Source organism: Pygoscelis adeliae, unplaced genomic scaffold (genome assembly GCF_000699105.1).
Source record: "Pygoscelis adeliae isolate BGI_AS28 unplaced genomic scaffold, ASM69910v1 Scaffold30, whole genome shotgun sequence".
Classification (NCBI taxonomy): domain Eukaryota; kingdom Metazoa; phylum Chordata; class Aves; order Sphenisciformes; family Spheniscidae; genus Pygoscelis; species Pygoscelis adeliae.
The window spans coordinates 1,581,245-1,594,394 of record NW_008823915.1 but is presented as its reverse complement, the minus strand read 5'-3'; positions in this window follow the sequence as shown (position 1 = coordinate 1,594,394).

Here is a 13,150-nt window from a genome sequence, read left to right as displayed (position 1 = left end):
TTTAGCAGAAATTTGTTACAACTTATTTCCTTATTGCAGTATGAAGGAGCTTTAAAAAACAGACATGGACCGGAATTATCGACAAGCAGGAAATTCTGTAATTTCATAAACTAGACATCATAGGTTAAAGAAACATTTTTATCCTGACAGAGAACCAAAGGAATAGGTCAACACAGAAACATCAGTGTTCGCAGCAAAGCCGAGAGACCTAATCAGCCTAGTTTTCAATCACCACTCTCTCAGTTACATCATGCAAATGTGTACCAGGACTTGAAAATATAATCTCCCCATCAAGTATTTTTTCCCTCTTGAAAAATTTGATGCCTGAATTCCAAGACTTGAGCTAGCCAATAGCCAAGATTAAGAAAGCCTCATGTCAATATCAGTAAAAAAGCTCCTCTGGGTTACGGAAGAAAATCAGGCAAAATGGCGTTCCAGTGAGTCTCAGTTTCCTACACAACAGCAAGTATTACACCCTACACACTAACAACAAAGCATGATCAAAGGTTGTGTTTGTTGTTTTTTTTGCTTTATAAACATGAAATCAACATTTTTAAAAATCCTGATTTTTTTTTCTTTCTCTAAACGACCTTTAACAGCACTCTAGGGAAGGAATAGCACCCATCACTGCCATTCATTACCAACTACCTGCTGGCTGAACTCTGCAAGAACAGAGCTGCCACCTAGACAACGGCAGTATGCAACAATTACAGCCTGCAATCTGCACAGCCATGTTCCTGTATGAAACACAGTGCAAGTTCACAAGTGCGACAGTTCACACCAAACACTATTGAATATACTTATCCCGGGAGAGATTCTGACGCAAGTCCCATGGCTGTGTTGGTGAGAAAGATAACAAAGACGTAGGGACTCACTCATAAGAATAAGGCTTTCAGGAGCCTCCATTCTGAAACCAGCATTTGAGAGCTGTCAAGGCAGAGTAACCCCACAGTAAATCCTAACTTCTAAACAATAAAAAAATCTATTGGGAAATTGAAATTCCTACTGAAAGTCAAACACACTGTTGTTCTGTGTCCTCACTGTCTTCCCTTAGCATGAAGTACAACTTTGGATTTAATTTTTAACTCTCAAAAAATTAATTTACCTCATTCATTTGCAAAACCAAGAGAATATCAAGAGTCCCAAGAGTTTATTTACCGTTCTGCTGATGCATGATGATGCAAAAGGTCCAACTCGTAGCTATGGAATTTTGCTCAAGATATTCCAATACTGTTTTAACAACAGAATATGATACGCAGCAAAAAATCACTAATGATTTTGCAAAACAGCATAGAACAAGCACTTCAAAGACTTGGAAATGGAAAACGTTGAGCTAGAAGAACTTGGTGGATGCTGACAAGATTTTCTTAAAGGATAAGATGATCGTGAAACAGACTGAGCTGTCCAAGAAATGCCACAATGCAAACGAGCTAATGATTGTGACTTGTTACTCATACATGAGACAAACTGTTAGTCTAGGAAAAAAGAAAATAAAAGAACCTGTACACAAAATAACACAGCTCTCTGCCTCAACTACAACCCAGTTGAAATTTGCTGGGGAGAGCCGTACAAGAGACAACTAAATCACACATCAGCTCCTGACCAATGCGTCTCCTGTAATACAACCCAGTAGCTGTGGCTCTTTGATAATCATAGCTCGAGTTTTACCTCTCTGCCCTCTTCTTATTCATGACTTTGCATCTGTTTTTACTTAATCCGTTTTATTCTTTTACACTCAAGCTAAAATTAGCAACTTTGGCATTGCCCTAAAGGTTTGACTTTGCATTTATTCAGAAGTTTTACTTTCACGTATGCCATAGTTTCTTATTCTCTCTCAACCACACACCCCTGTGTGCCTTCTTCCTTATGCAAAAACAAGCATTTATTCAACTAGCTCAAGGTTAAAATTAACTGAGGCTGGAAGGGGGAGGGAGGACAGTGCTAATTCAGAGCAGTTTTATACAGTTTACTACACTGCCGCAAAAACACTTCTGCCAGCAGTGTGGGGAGAGGAAGAGCAACACCAAAACCTTCCTTTTGATGGTGGTGCCAAAAGTGACCACTGAAGTTTGACTTGCTGTGTCAATCGTAAGATATTTAGATCTGAATCTTTCACACAAAGGACAGTCCCCAATACGGAGTGCTTCTTTTATTCTGTTTGCTCACTGATTTTTTGCAATTCGGTAAAATACAGAATCTTCCTCTGTTTTAACAATAAGGTGGTGACACAAAGACAGGAAATGCTATTAAAACATGACCAGCTCAACATCCTGAAGTTATCCTGTCCTGTGCAAACCCCAAAAATACCAGTGCTCAAACAATGCTTCTTCCAGTCTTTCACCGTTATGTGCCATATCTTTAACAAATTATCTTTGTCAAAGTACCTAATTTACAGAAATTAGTTATTTACCATTATAATTAGGTGTCGGTTTCTCATGCTTTGACTTCTCAGAAGTATTTACTATAAAGTATCAGCATTGCTCTCAAATTGAAAAAAAAAAAAAAAAAGAAAAATTCCTTCTTTATAAGAAGTGGAAGTTAATTGGGAGACCCATTCTGTGCCACTGGTACAGGTGCTATAGAAAGATCTGAAAGCATTTTATCTTCTTATATCACTGAAGTCAGTATGGATCCATCTTCCAAAAACAGTGGTTTCACATATATTTGGGCTAGCAAATGTCATATTTTTATGTCATATTCTCATATAGATTCAGGGAATTGGGCCTGTATTACTACAGAAAAAAAAAGGGGTTGGACTTAAATACCAAGAAAGCTGGCTAAAGTGCTACAGCTTCTATACTGTTACCTGCTTTTTTAAACATTTGTCCACAGGAATCTAGCACTGGTGACAGGTTGAGGAAAAAAAAGCAAATCTAATACTTGTACTGCTAAGAGAGTAGAACAGAAGCTTCAGCCTTCACATTAGTAGAACTCAGTACCTTAAACATGGATACAAGACAAAATAAACCAGACAACTAGACAACCAGGAGCACAGATGAACAGTCTCAGACTCTATCAGGCCCAAGAGAGGAACTGCAGGCACAAGGAATGCTTCTGTCAGAAAAGCCCAGAGAAATAATCAGTTTTCTTTAATAGGTCTCAAAAGCTTTTTGTTCTTAGTGTCAAAGAGAGTTCTCCTTCATCACAATGCTGAATGAAGAATAGAGATGACCAAAAACCTTACAGTTACTACAAAAAGAAAGGAAGACAACATTTCAAGATACAAGAGCCCAGTGCATTGTCCAAACCTCAGCAGACAGGCACCGTACCTATGCTAGGGAATCCTAGAAAGTTATTATCTGCTTATTCTGATCTGCCAGTAGAAACTAGCATATACAGAAGATATCACAATATGATGACATTTACACAGTAATTTCTAGTATGTATACACACACAGATGCCTAGGATAGTGACAAGTCAAAAACCTAGAAAGCTATCACCACTTGTGTATATCACAGATGCCAGTAGCCAAGATAAAAATGGAAGCACTCCAGGAGAGGGGCTTCTTCCCATCCCCATAGCATGGTTGAGGATTTGTGGCTTTAAGTCCTTAATGTGGACAAAGACAAAAAGAAGTATTTGCCAGGACAATACCAGACTTTATGATTCATTTCACAGATAATGACTAATATAAAGAAAAAAGAAAGAGGAAGGGTATCAGCTCATGAACTTCTACTGAAAAACAGCCCTCAACTATCCTTACCATTCTTCCAAAATCTCTTCACTGCAATTGACTTTTATCTGGACAACTTTCCCAAACTGATTTAACTTCTTTAAGGTTATTATTAAACTTGTCATAAAATGTTGGAGAAAAAAAAAAAATCCCATTTGTTCAATGTATGATTTGTTGTGCATTTGATAAAACTATGTGCATAGCTTAATATTTTCAGCATTTCTCCTCCTGCCTGCATTGACTTCTCAGTTCATTCCCTATTTAAATATTTTTTCAGCTGGCTAAATAAAAAATGACTAGTGTTTCTCTCAGCATATCTTCCTCAACCATGCAGCCCCCAATCTCTCAATGAAATAAACACTTTTTGTTCTTATTACTACACAGGGATAACCAAAACTAAGAAAAACATACAAATGCAACTTATGGTCACAATATGGAAAAAAATCTTTATGGCTCCTCATCTCTCCTTGGCCTACCAGTGACAGCAATTTGCTATTAGTAGAAGCCAGAGGTTTAAAAAAAAAATTCCACTCCTTCACACATTTCAGCTGAGAACAGAATACAGTGTCCGTACAGTTAGCCTGCAGGGGAAGCCACAATCAGGTAGAACTTTGAGACCAGCAGCAGCAATGAAAGTCTGTTGGTATTCATACACACACACAAAAAATCCTATGCCATGGGTACTTGGTAGTCCCTCTCAACACAATGCAGTTGAGACCAATGCAATTGGTCATGGTTTATTTCCAGTAAACCATGACCAATTACTTAAAAAGACACACATTTAGCAGTGTTCATTCACTCAGCCCAGGGAAACATCAACAACATAAAGAAAGGTACAGGTTTTAAACAGATTATACCTCTTACACAGGAAAAACACCCTTTTATTACAAAGCATGTACCACTTCACCCACAATGTCTATTTGATAAGTATCAAATAGATACTTCTTACATACATTTAATTTTTCTCATCTTCACTTCCATTATCTCAAAGGAGCTAAAATGTGATGTTTGTTTACCAGCACTGGTAAGACAGATCATTCCCAAATGTGTTCATCAATTATCATCAACTAGCAGCAACACTACTTTTGGATTACTCTCTTTTGCCTTAAGAAAGGACATAAACTACCAGGACCTATCAGGAGGGAGAAGCAAAAAGTATCAGTAGCTCAAAAACTGTGGATAAAATACAAGTAATTTAGGAGACAAAATTCCCAATCAGATTATAATCTTCAGCACTGTCGTCTGCTGAGTAAAACCAAAATATGTGGCTTTATGCTTACTTTGCTTCAAGAACTATGATGTGAAAAATATATTCAATTTACCTATCTAGACATTTCCCCCCTAAATCACTCTGCCAGCTGCAAAAATTATTTCTTCCAAACCCGCCTGGCCTTATTAAAAAATTCTGCCAGCATATAGTTTATATGCAAGTATGGTCTGCCTTGCTCTGTACGTGTGTCACCACAGCAATACATACACAGCCTCTCTCCTTCAACACACAGCGCAGTATCAGCCCCTGAGCATTCCCCTGCCTAGCACCATATTCCTGTAGTCCCAGCTGTGCTCAGCTTCAGAGCAAGCTCCCCGCCCCACTCCACTCTTCTTAGGCTTACTAATGTGCCCAAGCCTGATGCAGTACATTTAGAGAACCATTACTGTCAGCATTGCTATGCCAGTGCTGCCCAGATCACCCCCTCCAGCAGCCTCACACAGCACACTTAATAGCATAGGTTTAAAAAGAGGGATCTCACATAGATAAGCATTTTCCAGACACCAAGCTCCAGCTCCTCAAATCTAGCTGACATAAAAGGCAAACGAGAACTAACCTTGTTCTCCTGCAAAACCATACTAGTGTAGTGCCGAGTACTATAAACACACTGTTCAGAAGAGGGCATTCTTTCTGCATAGTGGATTAAGTACATCTACTTAAGAGAGAGTTTTAAACTCTAATTTAAAAAAACAAAATCAAGGCTTGAAAAATCTGTCATGTTTACAAACTCAGAAAAAAAATATTAGAAATAATAATTGGAAATCATGGGAAAAAAATACTGTACCTTTACCTTCTTTCTGGAAGGTCCTTACAGGTTACAATGAAACACAGTTAAATAGCGGAAAGCAAACTACATTTTGACAACGTGAGATGACTATGTCTGGGCATTTAGGTCCTCATCCTTCCTATCTTCACCTGTTCACACCCTGCTGTTTGTGTTCCACTGCTGCTTTTTCAATGCTTATTTTCTTTTCTCTCGCAGGTCCCTTCTATGCTTCTCACTCTTCCTTAACAGCGTCCCCTCCACTCAATGGCATCACCATTTCTTTCACTACCTTCTTACTCCCCTCCTCACTAAATTCTCATACATTCACACCCACAACTTTGTGCAGGAAAAACCGAAAATTTATCAACTAATAGCTATAGGCTAAAAGGAAAATAGTGGGAAAAGAAGGGTTCTAGTGAGGGATCCATAGTTCAAACTGAGAAGCCAAACCAATTGCTCAATTACGGGTAAGCATCAGGTCTATCGCCTGCTAAGAAAAGACTGCAATTCAAAACTTCTGACTGCTAAAAAGAAATCTCCTCTCCTGCATGCTAATGGCTGTCCCCAGTGGACACAGACTTCAGATCCCATATTGCTGCTGCAGCTCACAGTTCTCCCAAAATGCAAGAAACTAAGTTTTATTTAATCCCTGTTAATTTCTCTCCTGCCCAAAATTAACTTCAATGAAAATTGATAAGTAAAGTAAAATTCTGATCTGAAGCACAGGAAAAGTAATGATCAAATCAAGCAATGGAATTGTCTGGGCAGATTTAAGAAGCTTTGCTTGACGTGTTCTAAATAATCTCAAGAAGCAGCTACACTCGAAGCTTCAGTTTCTGCTGGACTGGAGTTATTCACAAAAACTAAAAACAACTAGCTTGCTATTAACAGTATCGGTGAAGAAATGGACTATTGAGCCCTAAAAATCAAGGAACAGTAGAATTTTATCAACATTTTGAAAAATTACTGCAGTGACTAAATACTTCGCCATTAACAACACTAGCACTAATGTTGGTTCTGAACAGCCTAGTACAGTGCTTTGAAACGGGAAAGGCTCTCCATTGTTGCTTTCCTGTTATTGTTAAAAACTGAAAGCTTTCTCATCAGGAAAATCCTTTTCTTCGTAATCTACTTGGAAATGAAAATAAACAGACTTCATCCCCTCTGGCTGCGTGCAGACAGTTCCCGCTTTAAATAAAAAAGCCCCACCACCAAAAACGAACATCTATCAAATCCTGGAAAATGCTTCAACAAGACCATTCCCTTCATCTCAGAGACATACCCACGTATCCCAGCTGCTGTATCTGTCCTGTTGCTCAGGAGTGACCCTGTGCCACTTAGCCGATCCTGCCGGCGTTGATAAAGTTTGGAGGATGCCAGCCCCTGAAGTCTCAGGCCAGCCATGGCACCCAGTGCCACTGTGAAGGGGAATGCAGAGAGACAACTGGAGCGAACACTAGCAACACTGATATTCAATGAGTCACCTTCCTTTTGGGAGTTGCATTTACATTTTAGAAGAGCTAAAGCAGGATGCATAGACCCCTGCTCAAGCATTGTTTCTTACAATTCATCTGCCATTCTGCTACAGTCTTAAAGATCAGACAACCTCTTTCCTGTATTCCACTAGTAATTACCTATTTAAGCCAGCACACTAGGAGCCTACATCAGCAACTCATTCTGTGTTAGACTTGCGTAATGTATCTGTATAAATTTCATAAGTGAGACTAAAAAAAAAAAAAAAAATCCTGAGTTTTCACATAATTAATCCACTTAATTCAAGATCTGATCAAAGCAACAGAGAATTACAGAAAAGCAAAATAGATTACTAGATCTCTTGGCAACGAACGCTTTAGTTTACTGCAGATCAGTATCTGACCCTGGCATCTCTAAGGTGGTTCCCTGCAGGCTGCTGCATCACGCAATGTCTTGAGGATACTGCAAACAACAGAACCGTTTCTTCCATTTGGATAAAGCATATTCCAAGAAACAAAACCATGAAGACTTTTGCTCTCCGGACACACTCCAGCCTGCAGAAGTGGCATGCAGCGGAGGGTCAGGAAGCAGGGAGAAGGAACATACTTGGCATTCCAGCCTCCAGAGCTCTCTGGTGGGAACTGAACAGCACCTTCAAGCAGGAGTTTGCCCTTTCTACCACTCCCCCTTCTCCACCCACCCCTGCAAGAGAGAAAGAGGATCACACAGCACAAATGGCTCAGCCCAGTGTAGAGGGGTAGAAAGAGTAAATATTTGAGAATACAGAAGCCAGTTTTTAAGAGAACAAAGGGAAAGGAGTGGAGGACGGGAGCATCTGAGTCAGTGTCATTTGATCAGCATCATCATGAAAAACATCTCAAGAGTCATTACCAACAAATCATTTTTTTAGTAAATTATAAAAAAATGTGGATTTTTGTAGCATGAGAGTGAAATATATTCCATGACTACAGCCTGGCAAGCTACAGAGGAAAAAGAATGAGAGAAGTAGAAGTGATGCCTTGAAAAGTACTAAGTGAATATTAACCAGCAGAAATCCCTTCTCTTCTTTAAAGAAAAACAGAAGGCTTTACTGGAACACAGCAGAACAGGCACAAATAAAGTAACATCATACTTTCAAAACCAGAAATCAGTAACCTCAAAATCTACAATTCACCCCACATTTCGTTGGGAGTTTCAGGCTCCTGATCTCTGGCAGCAACCTGCCACTATCATTTATATCAGATTGCATGTGTGCTTTATCCATTTCTACTTTATGATGTAAATGGAACAGAAGAAGAAAAATGTCCTCCATACTGGGTGTTTCTGCTGACCTTTTAAATTTTAGAGCAATAAAACACTTTTAAAATGTAATATTAAATCACCTTTTTACTTTTAGCACAGAGAAAAATATTATATCACCGCAACATTAATCTCCCTTAACCTTAAGCAAGCTGGCTAAAAATCTCCTTCTCTCTCAAACACCTAAGCTTTTACCCTTCTGACTCATACAACATGATTTTATTCGTTTTCAAATAACCACTCTTCCACAGAAAAGTATGACTTTCTTCTTCAAAAGGGAAGATGAGGGGATTGAAGTAAAAAACATCAAAACAATAACCATCCTGTCTTCCCATCCCTCAACACAAGCTCGCTCGCTCACTCACTCCTCTCTTGCTGCCTCGCACATAAAGAGTGAAAATGCATGGGTTTGTTTTTCTTTCCCTCTTGACAGATCGCTTTTGAGAGACAGGATCGATGCCAAAATCTTAACAGCTGGTTACTTCCTGGGCCAAAGCAGAGAAGAAAGCAGCTAGACTTCTTTTAGGCATTAACAAGTAGTTCTCCTCAGAGAAGCACCTCTATGTCCCCAGAACAGACTACTAAGGACCTTCCAACAAGTTAAAATTTATCTAGAGAGCCTCAGAGTGCAGATTTAGCTGGAAAGCTAATAAGATTAAAAACACATTTTTCAATCCAGAAGAGTAGAAATGGCTGCTTATAACTCAGAGATGCGACATCTCTTAGTTTGATGCAGATACTTTCTAGTCAGCATCAAGAACCTTTCTTACTGTTATGGACCTTTATACTCCCTCCTCCTCCTTCAAACCATTTTACTTGCAATTGCTTCATAAAATGGAGCACATGCACAGCAGCAGCTCTCTACTGAATTAAAAAGCATCTAGTCAAACACTAGCCTAATCAAAAATAATATACTCTTATTTCTTACCTCAACTGGATTAGGAACAATCAATAAGCATATCTGTAAATGCAGCTGTTCTTCTTTTGTTGACTGCAGGAAGTACATAGGCGTATCCAGATCCCAATTAGACCAAGTATAGTGATAACAAAAATTTCTTACAAAAATAATTATGCCCTGAAACATGCACTTAGGAAACATTTTTCCTTGGGCTTTGTATTAGATTAATTTCTAAAGGCAATATAAAACAGCACAGCCTTTTATGTTTTCTAACATTTCCCTTTATGTTTTCTAATCAATACCACAGCAGTAAAGTCGTAAAAGAAATTATCTTCAATTCTGGTTTATTTTCTACTTTGGGCATTTGACAATGTTTTGTTCATTGGTCATTCACTGATCCGCTTTCTTAGAAATAACTCCATCACAAACAACAAAGAAAACAGGGCAAAATATAGTAGCAAAAAAACCCCCAAACAAAAAAACAACAACCAACACCCCCCCCCGCCCCAAACCCCAAAAATCCTCAAAAAGGCAAAAATCAAAAAGGAAGAGATGGACCAAACACATCAAATACAAATTACAGAAGCAGTCTTCACTTATTTATTGGTAAGGAAGTACCATAGCATACTTCTAAAGGCACAAAAAATCACATAAATTGTATTTCTCAACACTGCAAAATATAGAAAGGCTGCTTAGAAACACACTATTTTTATATCTATCACATTATCTCTTATACAAAGTTTATTTCTAAATGTAGTTAAACAACATGTAACTTAATAAAACTAAAATACATGTATCTCTAATTTCTTTCTGTCCTATTATCTTTGGATCTTAGTTGGAACAGATGTATTCAAAGAAAGGGTGATTTATTTTTTTTAAGTTAACAGCATCCCTTTAAACCACAGACTGCTCTTGAAATTAGGGACTATAACAGCCACTTTAGTCAAGACACAGAGAAATAAAATAGCTCAGCCGAGAAGTGGCAGTCAGAATTACTATTTGCAAATTCCAATGATCTACTATCAGTTTTCTCTAACAAAACACAATCCTCACATTATAACAATGTAACTCATGATACATGTAATATTTGAATTTCATTCGCTAAATAGTCACCTATTTTTAATAATTTTCTATTATGAATACATAGAAGTGCACATCTTTCTTTGTATTTTTTGGAATTACATTTTTCCCTAATGCTAAAAATCAGTAAATCAAATTACTGCAGCTTTAAACAAATTCAGGAGATACCCTCTGCAGCTAAACGGGACAGAACACTTAAAAATGAAAATGGAGTTACTTTTCATCTTTCTTAATTACAAATAATGCATCAGTAATCATAGTACCTACAAGTGAGCCCTTTGTGTTTCTATTTGACAAGAAAGGTGAAGTGAAAGAGTAATGTGCACTTCATGTTCTCCAGCCTCCTTGCTTTAACACACTGTAACACAACAAAATCATTCCCTTCCCTGTGTCAACAGTTTCAAGACCAGAGGCACATTTGTGTCATGTTCCTGGCCCTGGAAGGTTCCCATTTATCAATACTGTGGGGATGCTCCAGCTGTGAAACAGTTCATATCCTTCCAGAACCCTGAAAACCCTGAATCTCAAAAGCTGGAGAGCACTGGATTACATAATGTCGACAGATTTTAAGAACTACCACGTAACAAACATCAAACAACATCTGGCCACAGTTCAGTAGAGTGACCTGTAAGTGGATCTAAGGAAGTACATCCTCGATGCTGAATCCTTTCTAATGACTTAGGAGTCTGTCCCAGCCTGAAAACAACACTAAACATGGTGCTTGTCAAATGGCATCAGTCGTGCAAGGCGCTGAGCAGTGCAATGTTTCACAGACACTGAAAAGTACAGGTTTTGTTTTGCTGGGAAACTGCTACCCTAAATGGATTATGCTATTACTGAGGAAAAAGTCAGTTGAATTACAGCTATGATAAACGTCTCTGACAGAACAGTTAATCATTCTGTCCTAGGAACAACAGCAGACAGAAATTTAGAAATTTTCATAGCTGACAAACTTTCCAGGACAAACATTTCTGAAAACATTAAATAACACTTGCATTCACTTTTCAAAAGCTAAAGCCAAGGCTTGCTCATTTTAACAACCCTCTGAAGTACATCTAAGGAAAAGGAGACAGAAATTCTGCATTACTTTGAAGAACTGCACATTCTGCAGTGTCTCAACTACCTTGGAACTCTCCACCAAGCCTCATGCTTCACATCAGAGCTTCTCACTCAATACAGTGTTGTACCTTAACAGGCAGGTTTCTGAGGAAGCACGGAGAGAAGACAACAAGGATTACTTTCCACAGGCATTTCCCGCTGTCCTCTACAGCTGAGTGATGTCACCTGAGGTAAACATGTCATTGTAACAGTACTGCAGCGCAGTTCTAGAAAAATAAAATCAGCTGGGTTCACACAGCCACAATTTTTCCCTGGTCCTTCCCATCTTGTCCCGTTTAAAAGCTGCATGAGCACCCATGACCTGTGAATATTAAGACTCTTGAGTCTTCCTCTAGTGTAAGGAAATGAATGTGAACTTGTAAATACGCACCTATTTCACATGTCAGAAGAACAAAAAAGGGACTGTTAAGACAGAAAAGACAAAGTAATCTAAAGACAGGAGGCAAAAAACAATAGTGTTTTGAGCATGTACAACCATCAACATCATCATCTCAGAGAGCAAAACCAACACTCACCCAAATTATGGATGAGGATGTGACAATTATTCAGCACGTTCTTATACCTAACAACCCACCAAGCGTGATCTACATAGAATAATCTTAAGAAGCTGCATAATACAAACATCAAGACTTTACACAAAAGAAAAATGAATACTTATACACAAACTACTCCAGATCCATTTCAGTATTCCTAGTCATGAAGAGCAACGCTTCAGGATTACAATAATGACGGCAGGATTCAGGAAGATGACTATCCTAAAAAAGGCACCCTACCGATTTTAATATTACTTCTTCATGCTTTTCATCTTCAAGACATTTTACAAAAGCAAGCTTATTTTCACAAACTGCTTTATAAAGTCTGGGTTTTATTTTACAGATGGTAGAACAAAGTGATCGGAGAGACTAAAGCATTTGTGCAAAGCCTCGAAGATGCCAGTAAATGCTTTCCCCACTGCTTTTCTCATTTACATCTATCAGTTAGGTGACTTTACAAAGTTCTCGACTGTCAGACAGCACGGGAGGAGAATCAAGCTCCAGACTTAGACAGCTCTTGGAACACGTAACTCCAAGGCCAGCCCGAAGAAACGGAGACTGAATGTGTGGGGCGCAGCCTGTAGATCAGTCAGAAGGGCCCCGAAGTGCGGGGCGGCGGTGTGGAGCACAACGGGAGCAGGCTGTCAGCGCCTGAGCCACACCACCCGGCTGCAAGGAGCCTGGCTGCTCGGCAGACACTGCTCAGATCCACAGCTGCTCCTTCCCAACTCTGTTTCTGGTCTTCCCACCGCCTTTCGCTGTTTCCCCGCGCAGGGGTAAGGCACAGCGGAGCAGCCCTCGCTCTGCTCTTCCACGAGGTCAAGTTTCCGACTCTACCACCGCACGGAGCCGCCAGCGCTGGCGGTGGTGCGGGAGCTGGCCTCCCCCGGACGGAGCGCGCCCCGCTCCGCCTGAACCTCACAGGAGGAAAACGTCCTCTCCCCCGACCGCTTCCAACCGGGCACACCATCGTTTTACCCAGGGCAAACAGGGGCTGTTCTCGACCCTTCACCGCCTGCCGCAGGGGCGTCAAGGCAGG